Raw genomic sequence first — 14,208 nt, 5'->3', positions numbered from 1 at the left:
AGCAATTGTTTTTAAAAGAAGTCTCCCTACGAGCATACTAAATGCTTTAGTTGTTAGATAATCATGTAATTATGTCATCAACTCAATTATATGAACTAATAACACAAGTACAATCCCACATCAGTAATTAGCAAATGACTTGTTCACTTTTGGAATGTGCTGTGTGGTGTTTTAATAACACTCCTTCCCAGTTATATTTTACAGATGCTGATAATACTTTTGTTTGTATTTATTGAATATATACCAGTAGGGCAGTGAAAGGGAAAGAATGGAAAATAAGTCACGCAGAGATAGAAAAATGGATAAACAATTTTCACTTAAATTGAATGTGTGCTATTTTTCCTTTCCAGATTGTCTGCTTCCAACTAATATTGGAATAGTTTTGTACACATAACCCTATGAGGAAGAAAAGCCAGTCTGTTTTTTTAATTTATTTCAACCATTTCATTCACAAGTAACTAACTGTACATAGATAAAAGTAGGGTTTTAAGGGCACCTGGATGGTTCAGTTGGTTAAAGATCTGCCTTGGGCTCAGGTCATGATCCTCAATCCTCGATCCTTGGATCGAGCTCTGCAGCAGACTCCCTGCGTAGTGGGGAAGTCTGCTTCTCCCTCCCCCCTGCTCTTGCACTCTTGCTTGCACTCTTGCTCTCTCTCAAATAAATAAATAAAATCTTTATAAAATAATAATAAAGAATCCTCTTTTTAAAAAAGTTGGATTTTAATTAACTTTATCTGAACTTTGGTTTACTTGATATTTACTACTTTAAAATAGATGGATGTCGGGGCGCCTGGGTGGCGCAGTCGTTAAGCGTCTGCCTTCGGCTCAGGGAGTGATCCCGGTGTTCTGGGATCGAGCCCCACGTCAGGCTCCTCGGCTGGGAGCCTGCTTCTTCCTCTCCCACTCCCCTGCTGTGTTCCCTCTCTCGCTGGCTGTCTCTCTCTCTGTCAAATAAATAAATAAAATCTTTAAAAAAAAAAATAAAATAAAATAAAATAGATGGATGTGCACACACTGCATATTATTTTATGTTGCAACAGTGTAAAAGTCGGGCTTTACTAAGTGCTTAAAGTTAATAAGTTTCTCATCTTTCTTGATCATAATCAGTCATTGAAATGAATGGTAAAATACATCATTCATACTTACAATTCCAAGAGAGATTAGATAAACACTATGATGAGAACATGACAAAATGTTTTTGAAACTTATTTTCTACTTATGAATAAACTTTGAGACAGTAAAGATAAAGATAATCCAACTTGCTTTTTAATATGGAGTTTAAATCACAAGTCAGAAACTTTGTAAACTCCCTATAAGAAAAGGAAAGCATAAAAAGGATAGGAAAACTACCTGCGTTCCAAAGACCAAAGGTAATATAAATTGCCATATTAAAATTAAGAAGCTTTTTTCCTTTCTACCTTATGCTGAGTAAAGAAAGTAAGTATACTAAGCAGCAGCTTTTAATGCCTCGATTAAGAGAACAACAAAAAATATAGACTTCTGGAACATCAGCAAATTATATGTGTTTCCAACAGTATAGTAGTGGTATAAAAACAGACATATAGGTCAGTGGAATAGAATAGAGACCCCAGAAATAAACCCACACATATTTGGCCAACTAATTAACAACAGAGGAGCCAATCATATACAATGGGAAAAGGATAGTCTCTTCAATAAATGATGCTGGGGAAACTAGACCACTGTCTTACGCTATGCACAAAAATTTAACACAGGGGTGCCTGGGTGGCTCAGTTGGTTAAGTGTCCGACTCTTGATCTCAGCTCAGGTCTTGATCTCAGGGTCCTGAGTTCAAGCTCTGCGTTGGGCTCTATACTGGGTGTGGAGCCTACTTAAAAAGATGAACAAAGTGGATTAGAAACTTGAACATAAGACCCGAAATGATAAAACTCTAAATAGAAAACATAGGGGGTAAGCTCCTTGCCATTGGTTTTGGGTGACTTTTTGGATTTGACACCAAAAGCAAAGGCAGCAAAAACCAAAAATAAACATGGGACTATATCAAATTAAAAACTGCACAGCAAAGGAAACTTTATATAAAGAAAATGAACAGGCAACCCATGGAATGGGAGAAGATATTTGCAAGTTTATATCTGAGGGAGGTTAATATCCAAAGTATATAAAGGACTCATACAACTCAATAGAAAAAAAAATCTGATTTAAAAATGGGCAGAGGATCTGAATAAACATTTTTCCAAAAACATAGTTGGCTAACAAGCACCTGAAAGGTGCTTAACATCATTAATCATCAGGAAAGTGCAAATCAAAATCAAATAGATCTCACCTCACACCTGTTAGAATGGCTAGTATCAAAAAGAAAAGAAATTAGAAGTGTTGGCAAAGGTATGAAGAAAGGGAACCCTTGTGCACTATTGGTGGAAATGTAAACTGGCGCAGCCATTATGGAAAACAGTATGGAGGTTCCTCAAAAAATTACAAATAGAACTACCATATGATCCAGCAATACCACTTCTGGGTATTTATCCAAAAGAAATGAAAACCTTAGCTCAAAAAAAAAATACATGTACCCCCATATTCACTGCAGCATTATTTACAATAGTTAAGACACAGCAACAACCTAAGTGTCCATGAATGGATGAATGGATTAAAAAAAAAAGTGCCATATTTTTATATTTTTACAACAGTATTATTCAGCCATAAAAAAGAAATCTTGCCATTTGCTACAACATGGATGGACCAATGATGGCATTATGCTAAGTGAAGTAAGTCAGACAGAAACAAAAATACCATGTGATCTCACATGTGGATCTAAAAAACAACAACAAAAACAAGCTCATAGATGGGGAGAACAGATTGGTGGTTTCAAGAGGCAGAGGGTGGTGGGTGGGTGAACATGGATGAAGGCAGTCCATAAGGTACAGACTTCCAGTTATAAATAAGTCATGGGAAAATTATGTACAGCATGGTGACTATAGTTAATAATACTATTGCATATTTGAAATTTGCTACAAGAGTGGATCTTAAAAGTTCTCTTCACAGAGAGGAGATTTATTAACTGTATGGTGATAGATGTTTAGACTTAGTGTGGTAATCATTTTGCAACATATACAAATATCAAATCATTATTTTGTATACCAGAAACTAATGTTATATGTCAATTATATCTCAGTTTAGGAAAAAGACAAAACATAGACTTCTGCAACACCAGCAAATTACATGTATTTTCAATTAGTCACAAAGCTCTTAAGTAGGCAGATGACAACTTGCAAATTCAATCCACAGAATGGGATATGAAAAGACTACACATGTAGAATTATAGAAAAGGGCACATCACTGCTTTTCATAAATTCTGAGAAGTTAATTGCATTCATTATTCAACTTTATTTGTTTATTTTGGTGCAAATGGTGATTTTATTAAAGCACAGAGACAGGGCAGAAAGAGCTGCCACCCATTATTCAACTTTAAATTTCAAACTGGAGTTTGGTGGTGATGCGAGGGTTTGGGAGGTCCATATACTAAAACAATTTGGTAACAGTTGCAGGCTATGGAAAAGGGCTGGGGAAAGCGGTGGGCCAACCACCCTGATAACCAGAAAGGCTGTGACTCCTCACCAAGGTCAAGTGCCCTACTCTGTAGACAAGGTCCTCTGCAAATGAAAGGAGAGCCTTTGACATGAGCCTATAGATAATATGCTTGGAAGTTTTCTGTTAACTTAGTACTCTAAGAATATTTTAAACATCACCTTCTAACAGGATGCAATAATGCTCATCAAAAGATGAATTAATTCAAGTGGCATTTTTAGAATATTCAATCATGGTAAAACTCATTGATTTTTTTCAATTTTGTTACATTTCAGGTATTTATATTAGTAAATCAAGCAAGATCTTTTTTAAGTTTTCCATTTCTTTTTTCTAAAAGCTCTATTACCTAAAAGCTCTGGTTTTCAGTTACGTCCTCATATTCTACAAAGACTTCCTGTTTTGTTTTGTTTTCTGATAAATGCAGCGTTCTTCGTTATAGTAGGCTAGGACTAAATCGGCCTTGGAACTTCAATTTATCCTGTTCAGATGATTGGAGAAGGCAAGTTACAGTCACCTCAGGAGCTTTCTCCAAGCACAGCCACCTCTCCTGTCCCTAGACTCACTTTTGAGTACTCTTCCTGGTAACTGCAAAGGCAGACCCGCCTGCAAATCTCCAGATCCTCGGGATCTCGGGGATCCCTTTAAACAGTGGCGCATACAATGAATCATGGAACACTATGGTGACTAACATAACATAATAAATAATAAAAAAAATAAACAGTGGCGCAATCTCCCTCTCTCCGAGATGAGCACGCTCGGTTATTCCTGGGCCCGGGCAGCGTGCCTTCAGCCCTGACCAGTGGGTTGGGAGTCCGGCAGGTGCTGAAAAATAGCCCCATGAGTAACCGAGACAGAAAAGGTCGGGCTCTATGAGGCAGTTTGGTCGAAGACTGACTAAATGGGTCCTCCACACCACGTGTCATTTTCATCAGGCCGCTATAGCCTTCTGTTAGCCCCGCAGGCAGGAAAACAAACCTAGGTAGGAGCATGAGCTCTCTGCCCATTGGTGGCCGCCGGCAAGCGTCCGGCCTGGGGAGCTGAATGGAGGCCCTCGCCTCCCCGCAGGTGTCCTAGTGTGACCCGGGCCAGCTCACAAACGCGTAGGGGCGCGGCCGATCCGACGCGCTCAGCCACTGTCGCTGCGGCACAGGGTCGCGTCAGTGCGGAGCGGCAGGCCACCGCTATTGCCCGAGTTGCTGGATGCTCCCCGGCGCGCAGCCCCGCTCTGCCCGCCACCAGAGTCACAGCCGCTGAGAAAGGCTCCAGGTGAAGCGAAGCGCTATTACTTACTTGGGCCACCCGACAAGCGAAACCCAGGGTTTCTTCTCCCATTTCCTCTCAACATCTACAGCTCTTTACGTCCTCCCTCTTCCTGCCCCAGGGATACCCACCTCTGGCGTGTGTGCACCCTGTCCCACGTTGCTTTAGCCTCTGTTGAGTGGCCTTTATTCCACATTCCAGGAAACAATTTGTTGATACTGTAGGACACAAAAACGTCTTGTGGTTAATACCTATGTCTTTCAGATCCGTAACAAATTTCAGAGCGTTGTTGTTCAAATTAACTTATATTTATAAAAACAGGATCTGTTTTGGCCTATTAGATTGACAATATTTACTTTTAAATGAGTCTCTCAATGCTTGTGAGGATGAGGGGAAAAAGACTTTCTCCTATACATTTTTAAAATGTTATTTATCAGCCTTTAAAATGTTTACATTCAGTGGAATATTTTGCAGGCATGAAAGATAAGCTTTCCAAATATTTTATTTCAAATCACGGTATGTTAACTATGATGTATATATTCTGTGATGTTGTAAATGTTCAATATCTGCACTGTTCAATAAGGTAGTCACTAGACACATTTAGCTGTTAAGCATTTGAAGTATGGCTAGTATGACTGAGAGGCTAAACTGTAATTTTATTTTATCTAAATTGAAATAGCCACATATAGCTGTTGCCATATTAGACAATGATACTACATAGGCCTCAATTTTATATTAAAAAAAGTAATATGTATGATATTTATCACTGGTTATCTCTAAGAAGTAGTTATAGGGGACATCTGTTCTCCAGCATCTGTTCTTCCTTCGGGTTTGGTTTGCTCTCTCAGATGTGTATACATAAACACATACATGCATACATATATTTCCCTTGTGATATTTGGGGTGGGCAAATGCCACCCTTGGCTGTAGGAGTGAGCCATGTACTATTATCTAAAATAGTATTACTCTGACTCCTAGCCACAATCATTGGTTCAAGGTTGGGGACTTGACCTAATTTGGGCCAACAGAATAGAAAATCTCATCTCTGACTCTGTTTCTTCTTTATTACCAGTCCCAACTGGATGCAGCATTCACAGTCAATCTGTAGGTATCCACACACGGAGACCAGAGCAGCCCTTGTTTAGTTAGTTTTTCATCTTATGAATGTACCTAATGCTACTAACTATACACTTGAAAATAATTCAAATGATAAATTTTATATATTTTTTACCACAATAAAAAATAAAACAAAAAATACCCTTTTGCAGAAGAACCACCAAACACCTGGGGACAAAACTACCTTAAATTGTGGTAACCCATCAAGATCACAATCCCATGTATGCCATGCTTAACTAAAGAAAAGCCCAAGGGCTAAAGCCACCTGAAAAAGCCATCCCCACAAAAGCCAAAAGCACAATCTGGGCTGCTACAAAATGTCAAGGTCAAAACTGTACAGCTATAAACCATGAGCCCTTACCACCCTGGAGACTTAATTTCTCCAGTTGTATTTATTTTTCAAAGCGTTCAGCCATGGCACCAGATGTTGCCATTTGAGGAGCAAAGAATAACACCCCTTCTTCTCCTCCCAAGTTTCTTATCATTAAATATAATCAAGCAAATGGGGGTCAAAATATCACATGTATTACTGATAAGACCGCTTAGAGAAAGTGGCTTTGGTCTGTAGCTAAGTGGACTTGTAATAGTTCCCCCCGAATTCAACTAATTATTTTGTCATTACGTAGATGGACAACCTTGGCTCCCCCAACAGGTGGTCAACCCTCTTATTCTATGGAAGACAGCTCACTAGAACACAGAAAGACCTAGAGGGAACCCAGAAGGAGATGAGCTCATCAGTTACTTAAGTCTTCTCTGTAGAGGAGATACTGTGGAGATGAGGCTCAAGGCCAAGGGCATTTCATGGATAGAGTTTCCTCTATACAGAAACATGAAGCCAGGAGAAAGTAGTTACTTCACCGCATGTCTTGAAAAGAAAAAGAAAACTTGGACAAACCAGTAACCATCAAATCTAATGAGTAAGAGATCAAAAAGAAAATTTTACAGAACTCTATAACATATAAAATATTTCAACAAACAGATAATTAGGGTAAGTTACCCAGCTCAATTTATGAAGTTAACCCTGACAACAAAACTGGATAAGAACATTACAGATAAGGAAATTATCAACAAAATTACTAATAACACAGGTATAAAAATTCTCAATAAATGTTACATTTAATTCAAAAGTGAATTAAAAAGCAATATATTGTCTTTCATCCATTTGGAGTTTATCTTTGTGTATGGTGTGAGAGAGTGGTCAAGTTTCATTCTTTTGCATGTAGCTGTCCAATTTTCCCAGCACCATTTATTGAAGAGACTGTCTTTTTTCCACTGGATGTTTTTTCCTGCTTTGTCAAAGATTAGTTGCCCAAAGAGCCGAGGGTCCATTTCTGGGTTCTCTATTCTGTTCCATTGGTCTATGTGTCTGTTTTTGTGCCAGTACCATGCTGTCTTTGTGATCACAGCTTTGTAGTATAGCTTGAAATCCGGCAACGTGATGCCCCCCTTTTGTTTTTCCTTTTCAACAATTCCTTGGCGATTCGGGGCCTTTTCTGGTTCCAAACAAATTTAAGGGCTGTTCATTCCAGTTCTTTGAAAAATGTCATTGGTATTTTGATCAGGATGGCACTGAAAGTGTAGATTGCTCTGGGTAGCATGGACATTTTAACTATGTTAATTCTTCCGATCCATGAGCATGGAATATCTTTCCATCTTTTTATGCCTTCCTCAATGTCTTTCAAGAGTGATTTGTAGTTTCAAGAATATAGATCCTTTACGTCTCTGGTTAAGTTAATTCCGAGGTAATGTATGATTTTTGGTGCTATTGTAAATGGAATGGATTCCCTAATTTCTCTTTCTTCAGTCTCATTGTTCATGTATAGAAATGCAATTGATTTCTGAGCGTTGATTTTGTATCCCGCCACATTACTGAATTTTACATCAAAAACTAGGGAAGTACTGTATGGTGACTAACATAATATAATAAAAAATTATTCTAAAAAAATAAATTAAAAAAAGCAATATATCGTGATCAAGTTTGATTTACCCTCGAAATGCCAGATGTTCAATAAAGAAAATCTGTTAATGTAATATACCACATTAGCAGGTTAAAAAAGGAAGACAAAAGATAGCTGATATCATTCCTTCTATTCCACATTGTACTTACTGAAGGGCTTAACAAATGCAATAAGATAATAAATGAGTCAGAGAATTGGATAAGAAGAAACAAATACTGCCAATATTTGTAATATTCTCTTTACAGAAAATCTAGTAGAATGTGTAAAGTTGATAGAACTCATATGAGAGTCCAGTCATATTGCTGGAGACAAGATCAACATACAAAAATTAGTAGTGTTCCTATATATGAATATTTTATAAATTAAAAAAGACAGAGAAATCAGGTATCATTCCCAATAGCAATGGAGATATACCACATTATTAAATAGGATGAATCAATATCATAAATGTGTCACTTCTTTCCCAGATTAGTTCACAAGTTTAATTCAATTCTTATTGAAATACAAGCAAGACATTTTGTGGAACTTGATGCACAGATCCTGAAATTGATCTGGCTACGTAAAGGGTTGAGAATAACCATCATAATTTTGAAGAAAAAGGATAAGGGGAGAGGGCTTTCTCTACCAGAGACCAAGATTTATTATAAAGTTATAATCATTAAAACATGTGGTACTGATGCAAACTTAGACAAATAGATAAAAGGAATAGAACTGAAATTCCAGAAACAGCTCTACACATATATATATGACTGAGGCAGCATTAGACATCAGTGAAGAAAGAATTTACTATTGAATATATTGCAGAGACAACTGACTAGACACATGAGAAAAATTAAATTAGATCCCTAACTCATACCATGTACAAAATAATTTCCATATGGATTAAAGAACTGTGACAGGCAAAGCATAAATTTTTTAAACACTTGTGCTGGATATATTCCATTTGCCACTTACACCAGTTAGTCTTTGCTGCATAGCAAACAATTTAGTAAGCTCCCAATTCTGTGAGTAAGCCATTTGGGGATGGCTCAGCTAGGCAGTTCTGACAGTGGTGGCTGGGTTCACCCATGCATTTGTGGTCAGCTGCCAGTCAGCTAGGTCACTCTGCCTCTGTGTGTTGGCTGGCTGAAGGCTAGAATAATTAGTCAACTGTCTCTCATCACCCAGGAAGCTAACCAGACTTCACGCTGCATAGACGCCTATGTAGTGGTCTCAAAAAATGTGCAGTGTCCGAGTGCATTTCAAACCTCTGCTTGTGTCATGTTTGCTAATGCCCCATTGGCCAAAGTTTGAGTCACATGGCCAAAGTGAGATTTGAGCGGTAAGGAAATAGACTCTACTTCTTGGGGCACATGCAAATACTGGAAAAACTTGTGGCCATTTTTGTAATCTCCACCCTCTGATTCTGCTTTGTGCCCCAAAGGGCTAACCTGTATGGACTGCATCAAGTGCCCCTCATGCTCTCTGAATCTCATATGGGTTCAGTCAAAAGGGAGCTGCATCAGAAGATAAGAAGAATGGAGGAGAGTGAGAGTGGGGATTTATTCCCCTGGCTCTCTCTGCTACATCCCTGCTGCTGACTGTATTCATTCATCCAGAGCCCAAGCTCCAGTCAGGTGGCCTTTGTCCACAACGCACTGTCAGGGTTCTCTCTCCCCTACCAGGCTTAGGAGTAACAGTGCAGCTCACTGCACTAGCCCTGGGATACAACACTATTCTCTGGAATTCCCCCACACTCTACCTTTGTAAAGAAACTCTCTGGTAAACTTTCCTCACTCGTAAACTTTCCTCAAATTACTGAATTTGAGTGGAGCATGTTTTCCTGTGGGAACCTGACCGATAGAGAAGTAAATATAGAAGAACCCCTTAAGGCACAAAAGGCAAAAACCATAAAATTAAAACATGAGAAAACACATTGTGGAAATAGAAAATTATACACCCAAATACTTTGACTCAGTCATAGTTAAAATGAAAGCCATAAGCTTGAGAAACTTCGAGTGGAGATGATTTGGACACAGCGATTTTAATAATCTTTAACATTAAGTTAAAGCAAAAGCTAAAAATATATTGATTAAACCCCAGCCTGGCCTGGTGTGGTTAAGGTTCTGTTGAAGTTAGTTTTATGCATGGTTAGAAGATGATTTATTGATGTGTCTCCTATCAGGGACATTTATGTTATTTCCAATCTGTTACTATTACAATGTTTTTTGTGTCCACTTAATTCATTCTCTATCCTAATGTCTTCTCACTGCTTTACTTTTCACATTTAAATCTTTAGTCCACTTAAAATTGATTTTTGTGGATGGCAAGATAGGGGTAAAATATCTTTTTCTTTCTGTACGGATTTCTAGTTGACCCAGAATCAAAAGCCATACTTTCCACAGTGATCTTAGTGCCACTTTTGTCATAAATCAAGGTCATATGTAACATGGGTTCCTCCTTTTAATTTCAACCTTTCTGTGATCGTATGCTTTACAGTCATCTTTCATAATAGCACTTGGGTTTCTGTTTTTGTTTTTGTTTAATCTGACTTTCAATTGGTTATTTAGTCCATTCACATTAATTTTGATTATATTTGGACTTGTTTTTACTTTCTTTTAAATTTTTTTCTGTCCAATTTCTTTTTCTCTTTTTTTGCTTTTTAAAAAACCTCCCTGAATATTGTTATTGTTCCTCCTCCTCTTTCGTGTTTTCCCCTTAAAGTTTTTCTCTTTATAAGTCTGGTATCTATTCCCTCTACTTTTATTGTTAATAATAACCCTTAAAAATTTATCAAATTTTATCAAGTATGCCTAACACAGTCTTACAGCTGAACAACTTCTCATATACCTCAAAAAAAAAGGCTTTAGAATATTTTAGCTCAAGTCTTGTTTTTATTTTATTTTGAAATAATATTGATTTACAGAGAAGTTGCAATATTTACATTGGTATAATACTACTAACTAAACTATGGACTTTATTTGAAATTTACATTTTTACATTGATGTCTTTTTTCTGTACCAGAGTCTAACCCAGGATCCCATATAAAATTTAGTTGTTACGTCTCCTTAGTCTCCTACAATCTGTGACAGTTTCTGAGTCTTTGTCTTTTATGTCCCCAACATTTTTGAAGAGAACTAATCCGTTATTTTGCAGAATGTATCTCAGTTTGGATTTGCCCGATGTCTTCTCCTAATTGGATTGAGGTTATGCATTTTTGGCAAGAAAACCACAAAGTGATTAGCCCTTCTCAGTCCTCCATATCTTGAAGTACATTATGTAGTGATGATGTTGACTTTAATCACTTGGCAAAGGTGGTGTCCACTGGGCCTCTACACTGCAGTTACCATTATCCTCTGTAATATTCAGGGAGATTCTTGACTCATAATTTCTAATGATTCTAGTTCTTTTTAAATGCCATACATGACACAGTTATTGTTTTATATAGACCATTATTTGAATTTACGTATGTGACCACCATTTTACTTGCTCACTATTCCATCTTGAATTTCAGACCATCTTCTGGTATCTTTTTCCTCTTAAAGTATACCTGTTAGAATTTCCTTTTGAGCAAGTGTCTTGCTGGTAGAAGTTCCCAGTTTTGTTTATCTGTAAATGTTTTTCTGTTCCTTTAATTTTTGAATGATAACTTGGCTGGATATCCAATTCAAGGTTGATAGGAACTTTCTGTCAACATTTTGAAAAAGTTATTCCACTGTCCTCTAGCTTTCACTGAAGTTGCGAGGATGTCTGTCCTCATCTTGTCATTCCTCTATGGGTGTTCCTTCCCTTCTCTCAGACTGATCTCATGATATGTTCATTGTTTCTATTGTTCTGTAGTTTAAGAATGACACTTCTTTTTATTTATTCTCCTTGGATATGTTGTATATCATGGATCTCTTGATTCATATTTTTCACTAGTTCTGGAGCATTCATAGCCAGTATTTCTTTAAATATTGCCTTTGCTCCATTATGTCCATTTTCTCCTTCTGGAACTCTAATTAAATATATGTTACTCCTTCTCATTATATTTTCCATGCATTCCTTTATATTTTCCATCTCCTTCTCTATCTTCACCACATTTTTGGATATATCTTATTTTATTGACTTTTTAATTCTGCCCCCCCTCCATCTTTTTTTCCCCTGTGGAACAGTTTTAATATCTGCTCTGGGTTTCAGAAGTGCCTTTACTCTTGTCTTAGTGAAAGCATCCTGTCTTTTCGTTTAAGACTCCTGGCCCTGATGTGGCTGGGGGATGGGGTGAGGGGAGGAGGGAGAGAAAGAAAAGGATAGGAAGGGTGGCCAGGGTTCCTCTATTCTTTGGCAAACCCCTGTTTCCAGTAAGGGCACAAAGACCAGAGGAGAGAAGCCCCTGCTCGGATGGTGGCTCTCACATCCCCAACCATCATTCAGGAGCCAGTGCTGGAAGCTGGCTCAAGATGAACAAGAAGAGGAACCCTGGGAATCCAAATAAAAGCCTGAAGCCAAGGCCTTTTTTCCTAGGAAAAGTCCTCTTTGCTGTTCACAGGGAGCTACCCTGCAGACAGTTTTATTCCTTATAGAAAAGCAATCTGTCCCTCTCACCCTCGCTGCTGTTTGGCCTGCAGGATGGCAGTCTCACACTTCTGGGCCCCAAGTGCCTATCAGCCTTTGTCTCCCTACCCTCCCCCACCGCCCACGATTCTTCTGACATGTTCTCAGGCAAGTCATCACCCATCTCCTAGAACCTTCTGGACTGTACATCCCACAAGTATTTGATGGCAGCTTTGAATTCAGCCATCTCATACCTGAAAAGCTTCAGCACATGGGCCTGCTCTGGGGTCAGCACATCACCCTCCTTGCACACCTCATAGTCAGGCAGCAGGGTCACCACACCTCTCTTGAGGATCCACGGAGTGGGGGAACTGCTCCAGGGGTCACAGTGAAAGTTGCTTTGTTTCCAGCTCGAGCGAAGTCCATTTCTGTATATTTTGTAAACCACTCATTCACTTCCTCTCTGGTGCGGTTGGTGAAAAGAAGATCGACCCTCACACCTCAACTTCTTGCTGACCTGATGCAGTCTGTCTTGTACTCGTCAGATGGGCTTCGACCCAAGACCACCATCATCACCTTGTTTTTGCCAAAGAACATCTGGCTATGCTTCCAGGTGTTGCAATGTCTTTCAGCTTGCTGTTCCTCATGTTGGCCACAGAGAAGACAAAAAGGTACTTGTATGGGTCCACACATTTCCAAAGCCCCTCTATCAGGTTCTATTTCAGTTCTAAGCCTTTCTTGGCAGTTTTGGTTAAGGAAACTTTCTTGTTGTGTTTGGATCTGGATATATCTTTCAGACATATTTTACAGTGTACTAACTGTCCAGTTGTTCTAGCATCATTATTGAAAAGACTACCTTTTTTTCAATGCTCCAAAGTCCTGTATTTTTAAAAAACCAAGTATCCATATGTCATAATCAAATGTCTGGTTCTGGGCTTTCTAAATATTCTATTGATCTATTTGAATATTCTTGTGTCAGTGCCATAACACCTGAGTTACTATAGCCTCATAAGAAGTCTTCATATTCATCAAACAAATCCTCTGCCTTTTTAAAGTATATCATGACTCTTCTTGGCCCTCTGTCCAAAGACTTTTAAGAACCAGCTTGTCAAGTTCCCCAAAAATAAGGTTAGAATTGAATTTATAATAAGATTGAATTTACAGATCAATTTGCAAAGAATACCACTCCATTTATTTAGGTCTTCTCCAATATCTCTCACTACATTTTGTATTTATATGAAGTAGGATTTTTCTGTAGAAGTCTTATACAATTTTTGTTAGATTTATTCCTAAGGACTTGACATTTCTTGACTGTAAATTATACCTCTTTAAACTTTCATTTTCTAACATCTTTTTTTTAATATAAGGAAGGAAACTGACTTTTGTATACCGATTTTATATTCAACATTACTTAATGTTCCTACTGATTCTAATAATGTATATGTAGATGATCTTGGATTTCCTACATACATAATTATATTATCTGTGAGTAATGACATTTTAATTTATTTTTAAATAATCTTTATACCTTTTTTCTTGCCTTATGCTACTGACTAAGATCTCCAGTACAATACTGAATAGAAGTGATGATACGGGGCAATGTTTTCTTGCTTCCAATATCAGAGGAAAGTTTTTACTGTTTCACCATTAGGTATGATATTTATAAATTTTTTTAAGGACACCATTTAGCAGATTATGGAAATTCCCGTCTGTTCCTAGTTTGCTAAAATTTCTTTCTAAAATCATGAAAAATGTTGCAATTTATCAAGTGCTTCTGCATCTATTGAAATGATCATATG

At 37.9% G+C, this 14,208-nt stretch overlaps 1 protein-coding gene and 1 pseudogene across 2 annotated transcripts in view; both read right to left on the bottom strand.

Annotated features, from left to right (window-relative positions):
* Window positions 1-14,208, bottom strand: part of ANKIB1 (ankyrin repeat and IBR domain containing 1) — a 248,689-nt gene that overhangs the window by 192,952 nt on the left and 41,529 nt on the right. For both annotated transcript variants that reach the window (XM_048212861.2, XM_057304104.1), the window contains exon 3: window positions 4,955-5,041. The gene's annotated coding sequence lies outside the window, so the exon portion shown is untranslated. The remainder of the gene's footprint in view (window positions 1-4,954; window positions 5,042-14,208) is intronic.
* Window positions 12,426-13,759, bottom strand: LOC113266745 (mRNA turnover protein 4 homolog; annotated as a pseudogene).

This window comes from Ursus arctos, unplaced genomic scaffold (genome assembly GCF_023065955.2).
Source record: "Ursus arctos isolate Adak ecotype North America unplaced genomic scaffold, UrsArc2.0 scaffold_3, whole genome shotgun sequence".
NCBI classification, from domain to species: Eukaryota; Metazoa; Chordata; class Mammalia; order Carnivora; family Ursidae; genus Ursus; species Ursus arctos.
This window is presented reverse-complemented; position numbering and strand designations above follow the sequence as displayed.